This window comes from Manduca sexta, unplaced genomic scaffold (assembly GCF_014839805.1).
Source record: "Manduca sexta isolate Smith_Timp_Sample1 unplaced genomic scaffold, JHU_Msex_v1.0 HiC_scaffold_3449, whole genome shotgun sequence".
In the NCBI taxonomy this organism is placed as follows: Eukaryota; Metazoa; Arthropoda; class Insecta; order Lepidoptera; family Sphingidae; genus Manduca; species Manduca sexta.
In genome coordinates, this window is record NW_023594518.1 from 1 (window position 1) to 13,621 (window position 13,621).

Here is a 13,621-nt window from a genome sequence, read left to right on the forward strand (position 1 = left end):
TTAATATGATATGATATGATTATCTATACTATTATATAAAGCTGAAGGGTTTGTTTGTTTGTTTGAACGCGCTAATCTCAGGAACTACCGGTCCAAACTGAAAAATTCTTTTTGCGTTGGATAGCCCTTTGTTCGTGGAGTGCTATAGGCTATATATCATCACGCTATACCCAATAGGAGCGGGGCAGTAATGGCTAATCTCAGGAACTACCGGTCCAAACTGAAAAATTCTTTTTGCGTTGGATAGCCCTTTATTCGTGGAGTGCTATAGGCTATATATCATCACGCTATACCCAATAGGAGCGGGGCAGTAATGGCTAATCTCAGGAACTACCGGTCCAAACTGAAAAATTCTTTTTGCGTTGGATAGCCCTTTGTTCGTGGAGTGCTATAGGCTATATATCATCACGCTATACCCAATAGGAGCGGGAGCATTAATGGCTAATCTCAGGAACTACCGGTCCAAACTGAAAAATTCTTTTGCGTTGGATAGCCCTTTGTTCGTGGAGTGCTATAGGCTATACATCATCACGCTATACCCAATAGGAGCGGGGCAGTAATGGCTAATCTCAGGAACTACCGGTCCAAACTGAAAAATTCTTTTTGCGTTGGATAGCCCTTTGTTCGTGGAGTGCTATAGGCTATATATCATCACGCTATACCCAATAGGAGCGGGGCAGTAATGGCTAATCTCAGGAACTACCGGTCCAAACTGAAAAATTCTTTTTGCGTTGGATAGCCCTTTGTTCGTGGAGTGCTATAGGCTATATATCATCACGCTATACCCAATAGGAGCGGGGCAGTAATGGCTAATCTCAGGAACTACCGGTCCAAACTGAAAAATTCTTTTACGTTGGATAGCCCTTTGTTCGTGGAGTGCTATAGGCTATATATCATCACGCTATACCCAATAGGAGCGGGGCAGTAATGGCTAATCTCAGGAACTACCGGTCCAAACTGAAAAATTCTTTTTGCGTTGGATAGCCCTTTGTTTGTGGAGAGCTATAGGCTATATATCATCACGCTATACCCAATAGGAGCGGAGCAGTAATGGCTAATCTCAGGAACTACCGATTCGAACTGAAAAAATATTTTTGTGTTGAATAGTCCTTTGTTTGTGGAGTGCTAAAGTTATATATCATCACGCTATGACCAATAGGAGCGGAGCAGTAATGGCTAATCTCAGGAACTACCGGTTTCTACTGAAAAATTCGTTTTGTGTTGGATAGCCCTTTATTTATGGACCGCTATAAGCTATATATCATCACGCTATGACCAATAGGAGCGGAGCAGTAATGGCTAATCTCAGGAACTACCGGTTTGAACTGAATTTTTTTTTTGTGTTGGATAGCCCTTTGTTCGTGGAGTGCTATAGGCTATATATCATCACGCTATAACCAATAGGAGCGGAGCAGTAATGAAACATGTTGCAAAAACGGGGAAAATTATGAGTTTTGAGAGCTTCCGTTGCCTGCGCTGCGTAAACGGTTAAAGTTATGCAACAATGATGTATGACGGGATTGTTTCACTTAAAAGTTCTAAATAATATAACAAAGTCCCCGCTGCATCTGTCTGCCTTAACGTGTTAAACTCAAAAACTACCTTACGTATTAAGATGAAATTTGGTATGGAGACAGTTTGAGACCCTGGGAAGAACATAGGCTCCCGGGAAACTACTATTTTTATAACGGAAAACTTTAGCCTGAAAAACTTTATAACGCGGGCGGAGCCGCGAGCAAAAGCTAGTACATTTAATAATTTGTGAGTCGTACCTATGTTAGGGTGTATACCTAACATAGGTATATATTGTATAATATATAATATATAAAAGATATAATAGATATATAACTGGTGCTATAGTAATGTCTAATGCCTAATGTTAATGAAACATTATATCACTGGCCATGTTTATTGATGTATATCAATATAATATATGTAATAAATATATTGTATAACAAATACAGTGGTCCTTGTTTCCTTGAAAACGCATCCGCCCTTCCCTACTTGATTACTGACGTAACGTATTTATCACCGATGTCCTGATGGTATAAAATGATTGATACATATGTTCGTTTGCTTATATAAGTGATCTGTGTATAAAAATACAATTATTTTAAAGTGTCTCTACTTAAAATCTAACACACGCAACGTTCGCATTTTCCCATATATATCAATACGACTCGATTTTCAATAAGTTAAAAAAAAGCGAGTTGATACCGGTTTTCAATTTCATAATTATAATTGTACTGATTGTTACAAATGTGTTAAAACGAACGCTCAAGTATATGGCAAATAATAAGACCAAACATTAAATATTTATTACTTGCCAAATATTGAATATCATATCAAGTCTAAATATTTAATTCCGATTTTTACGTACGGCACAGCCCTGACAGATTGTACAATAGAATAAGGAAAAGAAGCGAAATATCTCAATTGTTATTGAGTCTGAATGTGTAATGTTAAAGATCAGTCCGCGGCGGTCATCACGGACATCGACATTTGGTACAGGATGGTACAAAATAAAGGTTCAAAGATTTCGCTATAATGGCACACCGAACGTTATTCTATGTACTACCCTGCAGACAGACGCAATTTGTATTCCGTCTCATAATGTCACGTAACATACTGGACTATATTGTTTTATGATAATTTGTGTAAATTAAGATCAAATGGTATTCGTGTCACATATTAAGTGGGTTGGTTTGCGGTGAAACAGTTGCATTTCGATAATAATTTAGGAAATCAAAACCCAAATTGGTACAAAACAAGCGACTCGTTGAACACTCTGTACATAATATGCCCTCTTTTGATAAACTAATGAAATTGCTTTTCTTGTGATAACTGGCGCCGGGGTCAGTACGATTTACGCAAATCAATTAAAAAGATAAGAAATATATTTGCTATAACACTCTGGGTTTTCCAGACGCTATTATATACTACTAAAGGCATACATATTATAAGTAGATTTTTGGATAAATATTGTGGGAAAATTGGTTCACGCGGGCAAAGCCGCGGAACGCTTAGTAAAACATAGTACTAACAATAATCAATGAGAGCATCTTGCGAATTCACATTACAAGCAAATGTGTATGTATGTCTCAATTTAAAAATGCAAATTTTAAAACATTTATTTATTTAACTTAAGTACACTTAATAAAATTGAATAAGTTTTTATCGAGTACTTTATTATAATCAGTGTATTAGTACTTGAGCTGGCATGATTTGCACAAGTTGGTTGAATCTGTGTTCAGTTTTTGCCAGAGCTATTGTATTGCTATTGAGGCACTAGCGATTTCACGACGAATCGCTGCTTAGTACGTCTAAATAAATACAAAACAAGAGCTGACAAATCTGGTTAACATACATACGCCGAGGAAAAAGGGGCACATAGTTCTTAAAACGAGTGATGCAAGTGTCGAATTAATGAGGAAATTATAATACAAAAATTCTACAATGTTAAGACATGGCCAATACCGACTTTACGGAGGGATGGGCCAGTCTGTCGATTCGGGTGCCAGGCTCTGCATCAAAGGCTTTAGAGGGGCACTACAGACATAACTCTTGGGAACTAAAAAAAAAGATACCCGGGAAACAAGCAAAGAAAAGTTGTCCCGGTCATCCTTGCGGCTACAGGTTACATACAGCCTGCTCTGGACATGGTAGTCGCATTACATGGTCGCATATCCCTAAATTTCTCTGAATTAATGTCTCGATAGTATTAGTGAAATTAGTCTTCAAAGTTGCAAACACCTATTCTCGGGACACGACAGCGTTATTCCCGCGTGGTTTCGCCGGACTGCGCTAACTTTATCACGAGTTATCAGACCCGCGCTATTCCACGACACTGTCGATCCGGATCGACGGTTCTACGCATTGCCGAACGGTTTGTGCTGTTTTACGATTTAGTTTTACTAATTTAGCTAAGATAATTATTAATCATTACTTATGTGATGACTTATCTATTGGGACTAGAGCAGAATTACATAATATAATGTTATTTAGTTACATATTTTTGAAATCTGCCAATAGTTGTTCCGACACGCACCTGGACGATGCGCCGTGGGTTACCTGGTCCAGTAGCGCAGCACGCGCTTGTGCAGCGTGCGGTCGCGCGCGCGCCACAGCAGCGCCGCCGCCGCCAGCGCCAGCGCCGCGCCCGCGCTCGCCCACAGCGCGCCCCAGCCGCCCCACCCGCCCGCGCCGCGCTCCGCCGCCAGCCCCGCCGGCGCCGTGCGGCACCACTCCGCCTTCACCGACGACAGCGAGCTCATCACGCCGAACGTCCACGGCGCGCGGTGATTCAGCCACAGCACGTAGCACCCTCCTCCGCCCGCACCGAACACTCCAGCCGGATCGCGTCCGCCGCGATCGAACAGTTCTCTGTCACCTGCCGGTGTGATACTCGATACTCGGGACTGCTGATCGTCACACTAGACTTTGTATGGAACGTACAGATCTAATTCCATCTTTATCTTGTCTGTACATTATAGACATTACAACAAAAATAATACGGGGTATCCTTATTGGAGCAACAGAAACCAAAATAACAGTTTTTAGAAATTTTATGTCTCTCTGTATGTTTGTATCCAATTCTCACAAAAACTGTTACATGGAATTTAATGCACTTTCTCCGATGTATTGTTAGAAGTCTAACTTAAAATATAGGCTCGATTTTATCCCGGAAAATCTTTTTCATGTTAGGGAAACCGCGCGCAAAAACTAATGTCAAAATAAGACAGAAGTATAAAATCCGTTTACAATTTACATACTTATCATCAGGTGCAGTAAAAACACTTTGCCGTGCCTTCAATAAAAAAGAAATCTTATGCTCAGTGTAGTAGAATGTAATGTAGCTCCTGTTGCGGCTGTTATTTTTATGTGTTCTATAGTTTTTGTTGCATAGTTACCGAACTTCGAAATAAACACTCGTGTCAGTAACCCCTTTAGCAATAGTAACACCTTTTACTTAACATTATTAATTACTTACAACACTAGGGACTACACTACTACTTTACTGATCATACGTCCTGCCTATGGTAAAGTCGCATATGACTTAATAACTGTCGTAATTACCATCTGGACTCAATGATCAGTTCTTAAATTGTAATATGGAATGTACACCAGGGTGAGGCGGATCATGGGAGGGAGGGCGGTGAGGGGAAAGGCGAAATAAGATATGAAGCACAATTACAAAATACTTACGGGAATAAAATTCTGAATTAGGTAGATTTCGTCGCCAATGTGTTTCCTCGTTTAAAAGACAAACGGCAATGAATATTCGAAAGCACAGATGCGTGCTCAGGTTTTGAAATGGAGACCTTCGTCTCAATCAGCCCATTACCATCAGGGGCACGTTAGTCATTGGTTTCTTTTGTTTCGGCTGGTTATTTAAATGTAGCGGTATGGTTTTGTGTTAAACAGTTTCAAATTGATTTTGATCTTTTTTGTGCCTGCAACGGCATCAACTTAATGTTTCGTATATAACTTTATACATTAGACTACTTGAAGAATCCGGAAACACTATTATCTAGTTTATAATAAAAGGAATTTAAAAACATTTATGGATTATAGCTGGTTTTCATGTGATTTACTAACTACCTGCTGATGCAATATTGCGTAAAACATTTGTCTACATTAAGGACAAATGTTATCAAAAAATAAATAATATATTACTATGGCTCCACTTACCACTTGATGGGGTAAGGACTTATTAGTGTTGTAGAGCTCCACAGAGTACTCCGTTGGCGGTTGTCGACCGAAGAAATTAACGATTTGCTCAATGTAGTCTTTCCTGGAATACAAACATTACATCATAATATGTAGTTAATTTCATTTACTATGTACATTATACAGTACCTACACTACACATACTATGAACAATTGTATTGTGATTTGCTAGTGTAACATTATGGACGGTTTAGACCAGCTGTACTGTACCCGCGGCTCGCTGAACTTCTTCCCCCTTCTTGTTCCCCAGTATTTGAATTTTGTTTTCATCACTCATAGAATTTGCTCAGGGTACAAGTTGAATCAGAAATGGCACGACCCCGCTAAGACTGCCCGTTGACTGGGCTTTTCGTACATCTTCTTCTCGAAAGGTTGAACACACATATTGCAAAAATCCTGTCATTTGATACCCATATCATGGGCGTGCAGCAAAAAAAACAGTCCCACATCTAGGGCGATTCGCCATTTTGGATTTAGAATGACGTCACTCAGCTTACCATGCATTGTCATCCAAACTAAATATGTATTAAAAATTGTATCTTATTTTTTTGAGGATCACTGCTTTTATATTCAGTTGCAAGATTCCACCCGAACCTAAATACATCCATATAAACATTGCAAATTAAATAAAAACTTGTAAAACTCTGATTAAAAAGGCAAATATTCTGTATGGAGTAAATAACCTACAGAAGATAAAAGTAGGCTATATGTTAAACTAGGACGTGGTCTCTCCGTATGCCAAATGTACACTTTTATACTATTACTAGCTTTTGCCCGCGGCTCCGCCCGCGTTATAAAGTTTTCCGTTATAAAAGTCACGCTATATATTTTCTCGGGAGCCTATGTTCTTCCCAGGATCTAAAACTGTCTCCATACCAAATTTCATCTTAATACGTTGGGTAGTTTTTGAGTTTAACACATTCAGGCAGACAGATGCAGCGGGGGACTTTGTTTTATAATATATTTTTGCAGAACTTTATAAGAGGAACAATCCCGTCATACATTGTTGCATAACTTTAACCGTTTACGCAACGCACGCAACGGAAGCTCTCAAAACTAATAAATTTTCCCCGTTTTTGCAACATGTTTCATTACTGCTCCGCTCCTATTGGTTATAGCGTGATGATATATAGCCTATAGCACTCCAGGAACAAAGGGCTATCCAGCACAAAAAGATTTTTTCAGTTCGAACTGGTAGTTCCTGACATTAGCCATTACTGCTCCGCTCCTATTGGGTATAGCGTGATGATATATAGCCTATAGCACTTCACGAACAAAGGGCTATCCAACACAAAAAGATTTTTTCAGTTTGAACCGGTAGTTCCTGAGATTAGCGCATTCAAACAAACAAACAAACAAACTCTTCAGCTTTATATAATAGTATAGAAGTATAGATTAGGTTGGAACAAAGGATCTTCGTATTTTATATGAAACGTTAAGACTTCCCGGTGTTAAAACTCATAATGAACAATGCCCTTACAATCACACTATAGACACAGTATCCCCTTATTGTGAGTCAACTCAGGTTTTGCCACAGTCTGTGAAGCCTGACCACGACCTTTTTCGTAAGTTCTTGTCGTACGTGATCCACTTTCCATCACCATTTACCAATCTTTTCAAAAACGGTTCGGTTTCATTGCGTTTCCATAAAAAATCGCAAATGAGTACATGTTTATTAAGTTTCTTTCAGTGAGCTCATGCGGCACCCAAATATCGAGTTTTTGTGTACCCAGTTTTGTTCAAATAGGTCAAAACTGTTTTGTGGTCAATTCTCAGTTCTTCAGCTATATCGTAACTACTGATATATCGATCTTGCTCCACTTATTAGAAAATGGCCTCCACTTTGTCATAACACGGCACCCAGTGCGAAGTGCGTCTTTGAATCAAAATTCCCGGATTGAAAAAATTTAAACCAAATCTGTGCTACTCTTACTGACACTGCACTAGGTCCTAAAAAACAAGTTTTTCGCAGTTTGTGCTGTTGTTTGTTTTCCTTTTGTATAATAAAACTTATCGAATTTCTTTATTAGATGTGAATCTAATAAAGAAATTCAAATTTCTGGTTGAAAGAAAAATAAAATATAAAAATAGCTGAAAACAACATTTAACTAATTTCTTATTTAAAATGTAACCATTTTAATGTCACCTAAACCAGCCAGATAGCAATAGTACGAAATTTTATTACAAGTTTATACATACTATATGCAAAAGACTCCTCCCTCGACAAATTATATAAAGGTGCAGTTTCTTTGTTAACCGACTTAAAAAATGAGGAGGTTAGGCTGTATAACATTATGCTATGGCCGATAGGAGCGGAGCATCAATGAAAAATGTTTAAAAACTGGGAATATTCGTTCCTTTTGAGAGCGCCCGTTGCGTGAGCTGCGTTAACGATTAAAGGTACACAACGAACAGGTATGACGGAATTATATCTCTTAAAAAATTCTAAAAATACATTATAAAACAAAGTTTCCTCCGCCACCTCTGTCTGCCTGTCTGAACGTAATAAACAAAAAACTACCCAACAGATGAAGATGTAATTTGTTATGGAGATAGTTTGAGACTCTTGGAAGGACATAGGTTAGTTTCTATACCGGGAAAATATGTATATAGCGGAGTTTTATCGCGGAAAGCTCTTGCACGCGGGTGAAACGGTGAACAATAATTGACAAATATAGATTTTAAAATTAAACTATTTTTCGGATTTTATTGCAGTTCTAATGTTTTTATTTTAATTTATTTAGTTTAATTTTAATGTGTAACATTCGCGTAAACATAAGAAATCATTATAAGTATAGATTAGAATTATAGGATTTCGTTAATTTTTCTATTGAAATTTTATGTTTCGGCCAAAATGTACACACCAAACTTCGTGAATGTGGGGTTAGAGCGTTGTTCCTAGCGAGTCTAATAAGAATATTGCAAATGCAGAATTTTAGATCAGATGGGGTTGCGGTGTTAGCATGATATGGATCCAACTGACACAATTCAAAAGAATAATTAAAATTATTATAGCAATATTTACTAAGATCGCAGTTTATACTGCCCTCGTGCGCAGAATTCTAGAGTACTGCAGCATCGTGTGGAATCCGCATTATGATATTTATAATAATCGTTTGGAAGGTTTTAGTTTAGTTTTTAACGTTTTTAGGTCACTTGACTTCTAACCATAATTTAGTAAATAAACTGCCGTCCTATGATGATAGACTACGATACTTTCGATTGATCTCTCTTCGATGATACGTCACACTTCGATTATAAAACTTTACGATCAAAAATAAAGTATGGGATAATACCGTTGAAATACTTGGCAAATGCGATGATGAATAAAAAACCGTTAAATAGATCAAATATTAATTTTTTTCGTCTTCTGAAATAATTATTGCTACCCATATTGACAATCAACGTCCGATCAGAGGAAAAACACTATAGCGGGGTCCGATATGCTAAATTTGCAGTTACTACAGCGTCCTGTGGGGACCTATTGGATTGCAAAGATTAGGTCCTAAAACGAAGAAAAGCTTATGTTAAGTTTGCCATTTTAGTGGAGAGGAGAAAGTGTACAAATTTACATAAATGTAAAAAAAATCAGTCACTTGGAAATTATCGAGCGTGTCGGATATTCATAGTGTACACGCGTTATGTCTTTCTCATAAACGAGAGATATTAGGGAGGTTGGCCGTAAAAAGGATAGAAAAAAAAAATCCAGTGCCGACTGTATAAAAATCTGACGCGCTAGAGTATTTAAGGTTAAGGTTTAAGGTGACGCTTTATTTTTATAACTTTGTAAATCTTCCATTTCCTTTGCCACGCTCAAATTGACAGATTATTGAAATGTACACGGTTCTGCATGTATTCGACTTACCTTGCCTCAATCTGGGCCCTTATTCTGTATGGTAGTGTAAACGCGTAACGCGGCCATGTCATGTTATCTTCGAGAAATGTGCGTGGAATGGTATTCTGTAAGCCAAATTTCTATAGTCCTAAACATGACGCGTTGTGTTCCGTGCTTGTTACGCACTGTTAACATAACGTGCGGGATAGAGAATAAGGCCCCTGATGCGCACGACTTTTTCTGAGTATCGATTATTTTTTAAATTATGCATGCTGTCGGTGTTGCTTACGAGAGATGTTATCTATATCTGATTTTCCGTGTTTGAATCGTATTTCTGTTTTATTTATAGATAATCTCATCACGAATGTGCGCTCCCCTACTTTCCCTAATCATTTATAGAACAGGCAAAACTCGAGAGAGCGCAGTGAAAATTTGGAAGGATGCTCTACTTTATTTATTTTTTTGTACTTATACCTACTAGGTTCTCAATTCGACGAGTATTTTTATATGTTTAGTACCTCAGAACTCAGTCGCAGAAAAAATATTTTTCCAAATCGCTTAAAAAAATAATAAATTAAACGACTTGGAATATTTTTTTTTATTTTATAGGATATACTATCAGGTTGGTCTTACAAAAATATTTTTAAAATTGATATAGAAATTTTGTTTTTAAACTAAAATAAGTGGAATAAGTAATAAAATAATCGAAATAGCGTTGGGTTTGGTTGTATCTGCTTCTTATACACACAGTTTTACCAGTTTCAACCGTGTCATTTAACGTCCCTGACTGCCTGACCCTTAATCTTCAACGCTTGTCATAGTGTACACGTGTATATAATCATATTTTGATGTTATACCTTAGAGTGATAGAAACATCATACACACCGCAATTGCGACTAGCTGTGCAAAGTGATATTGGTTTTACTCGGTATCAGCCTGGAGTCTGGAATTTGTGACTGATATAGCGATAGCCCCTTCGGGGACAAAAGGCGTGAGTATTTGTGTGTGTATAAATTTTGAATTAATAATAACTAAAACTTGACTTTTTTTAACAACTATTCTTTAAACTTAGTTCTTTGCCTGCGGTTTCGCCCGCGTAATTTTTTTTTGTCGGAATACACATTTTTCTGTGGTAAAAAGTAGCCTAGTCAGGAGTAACATAGTTAGCTTTCTATTACTACAAAAAATGAAATTCGTTCAGTAGTTTCTGAGATTAGCATGTTCAAACAAACAAACAAACTCTTCGGTTTTATATATATATTTCCCTTGGTCATCGCATCACGCATTCGTCGTTCTTTGTTTACTATTATTATTTTTCTTATACCACTTCAATGTGGAGTGATCGGAACAGTATCATTCACTCATAGATGTCAATCATTAATGTAGAGAATTGTATGATCTACAACTTTTGTCTGACCTATTTTACGATAATACCTCCAGTTTCAGAGAAAAATGGGAAAACCGGAAGCTTTACCCTTTGACCTTGAATAAAATATTTTGCACACATAGGATCGATGGGAACTTTTGACATTTTATTGATAATGACGTATTTAACGTCTGTACCAATTTTCAGCTCACCATCATATTAGTTTATTAACCCTGAATAATTTATGATTAAATGTTTTTTTATTGCTTTTAATGACGAGACGAGCTTGCAGTTCGCCTGGTGTAGGTAATGATCTCGCGAGATCTCAGCCATATTTTACGAGACTGAGTCTCGTACATTTTTTTTACGAGATCTCGCGATGTTGCGAGATTGAGCGGAGAGCTACATATTGTCGGCTGTCAGATGAAATACTGGTGATAGGTCTCTCATATGTGAGAGTTCCCCTAGTTAGATGGCCATCCTGAGACATGAGATGTTAAGTCTCATTATGTCCCGTAGTTATACTGGCTACAGCCTACAATGTCCTTCAAACCAGAACACAACAGTGACTATAGACTGCTGCTTGGCGGTAGTAATAGACATTGTATATAATATGTTATCAAATAAGTTAAGTCGTTACACATATTCTTCTAACTCAGACAAGTTGGCGTTACAAATTAACAATAACAGTAGATGAGGGGCGATCGGCAGAGTGTGAGGTCACTCGTTCAGGGGAATAACTTCATTCGGAGTTTATGATACCTACAAGCAAAATTATAATCAATATTTATAATGATAACTCAATTAATATCCTATCCGAGAATTAATCATCTGAAGAATTTATTATTGTAATGTAACTATTATAAATTCTGCCTGAATTCATGTTGGTATGACGGCAAGAGATAACGAATTTTGTTATTGGTACTATATTTAAGTAGTTGGCTCATCGTGTTAATGTATTTGATTTTTCATAGCTTATATGATAATCAAAATTTGTCTGCATTTTAATAACTGTGTTAGGAAATTTGTTTGCACTGTGGTTACATTCTCGGTCGAATATTATTACTTTTATAAAACAAATATTACACAGAGAAAAAATATATTCGATAAACTTATAAATGCAAGCTAATGTTTCTTTTCTGACACATAAGTAAAATCAGCCTACCAGTCTGGACAAAAGGTACTTACTCATGTTCATGTGCGAAGACGGTCATCTCAGCAGTTACGTTGAAGTACTGATACGTGTACGGGTTGGTGATGTTGAAATGCGAGTCGTATGGCGGTAACTCGGTGGAGCTCTTGCGCAGCGTACTCTTCAAGAAGTAGCAGCTGCTGAATATTAAGTCCCACTGGGTCTCCAAGCACACCTACCACAAAAGTATTATTATAGTAGTAACTACGGCAAATATCTTGTTACAGTTCACAACCTCCTGACAATTTTGTATCTTTAACATAAGCACTTAGCAGTCCACATACAAAAGTCCCCTATTGCACCATTATATTACGTCCACTATAGTTTTTATAAATATTGGTTATTGCCATTTTTCCATGCCAAAATTAACACAGATGCATAAAATAAAGTACCCGAATATGCTTGTGTACCTAATACCTATACACTTTACGGTAATCGAGACTTATGAAGTAGAAATACCGTTTACCGGTAGCGTGATCCTCGAACATTGTTTACTATGCAATATCTCACTTAACATTTCATAAATTAAATACAGCTGCTAAGGGGCCATTCAAGTGTTACGTAACGCAATTTGGGGGAGGCGAGGTCTTGTAAAACTTTGATTTTGCTAATACTATGCGTTAATGGCTACTCTTTAAAAACATATAGATTCCTTTTATTATTATATTTAATTATTTCTAAAAATACCTATTCAAGCAGCGGGTTAACATGAATATATGCAGCAACGCACACCCACATTTTCATCTAACGATGTCTACCTCATATTATTATCTATACTATTATATAAAGCTGAAGAGTTTGTTTGTTTGAACGCGCTAATCTCAGGAACTACCGGTTCAAACTGAAAAATATTTTTGTGTTGGATAGCCCTTTGTTCGTGGAGCGCTATAGGCTATTTATCATCACGCTATGACCAATAGGAGCGGAGCAGTGATGGCTAATCTCAGGAACTACCGGTTCGAACTGAAAAATTATTTTTGTGTTGGATAGCCCTTTATTCGTGGAGTGCTATAGGCTATTTATCATCATGCTATGACCAATAGGAGCGGAGCAGTGATGGCTAATCTCAGGAACTACCGGTTCGAACTGAAAAAATCTGTTTGTGTTGGATAGCCCTTTGTTCGTGGAGTGCTATAGGCTATTTATCATCACGCTATGACCAACAGGAGCGGAGCAGTGATGGCTAATCTCAGGAACTACCGGTTCGAACTGAAAAAATCTGTTTGTGTTGGATAGCCCTTTGTTCGTGGAGTGCTATAAGCTATATATCATCACGCTATGACCAATAGGAGCGGAGCAGTAATGAAACATGTTGCAAAAACGGGGAAAATTTATTAGTTTTGAGAGCTTCCGTTGCGTGCGCTGCGTAAAGGTTAAAGTTATGCAACAATGATGTGTGACGGATTGTTCCTCTTAAAATGTTCTACAAAGATATATTATAAAACAAAGTTCCCGCTGCATCCGTTCTGCCTGAACGTGTTAAACTCAATAACTACCC

At 37.6% G+C, this 13,621-nt stretch overlaps 1 long non-coding RNA gene across 1 annotated transcript; it reads right to left on the bottom strand.

Moving 5' to 3' along the window:
• Nucleotides 1–4,166: 4,166 nt before the first annotated feature.
• Nucleotides 4,167–12,323, bottom strand: LOC119192967. Its single transcript, XR_005113789.1, has 3 exons — nt 12,120–12,323; nt 5,692–5,794; nt 4,167–4,390 (listed from the first exon to the last, which is right to left on the bottom strand). It is a non-coding gene; the product is annotated as an uncharacterized LOC119192967 (long non-coding RNA).
• Between the last annotated feature and the right edge of the window lie 1,298 nt (nt 12,324–13,621).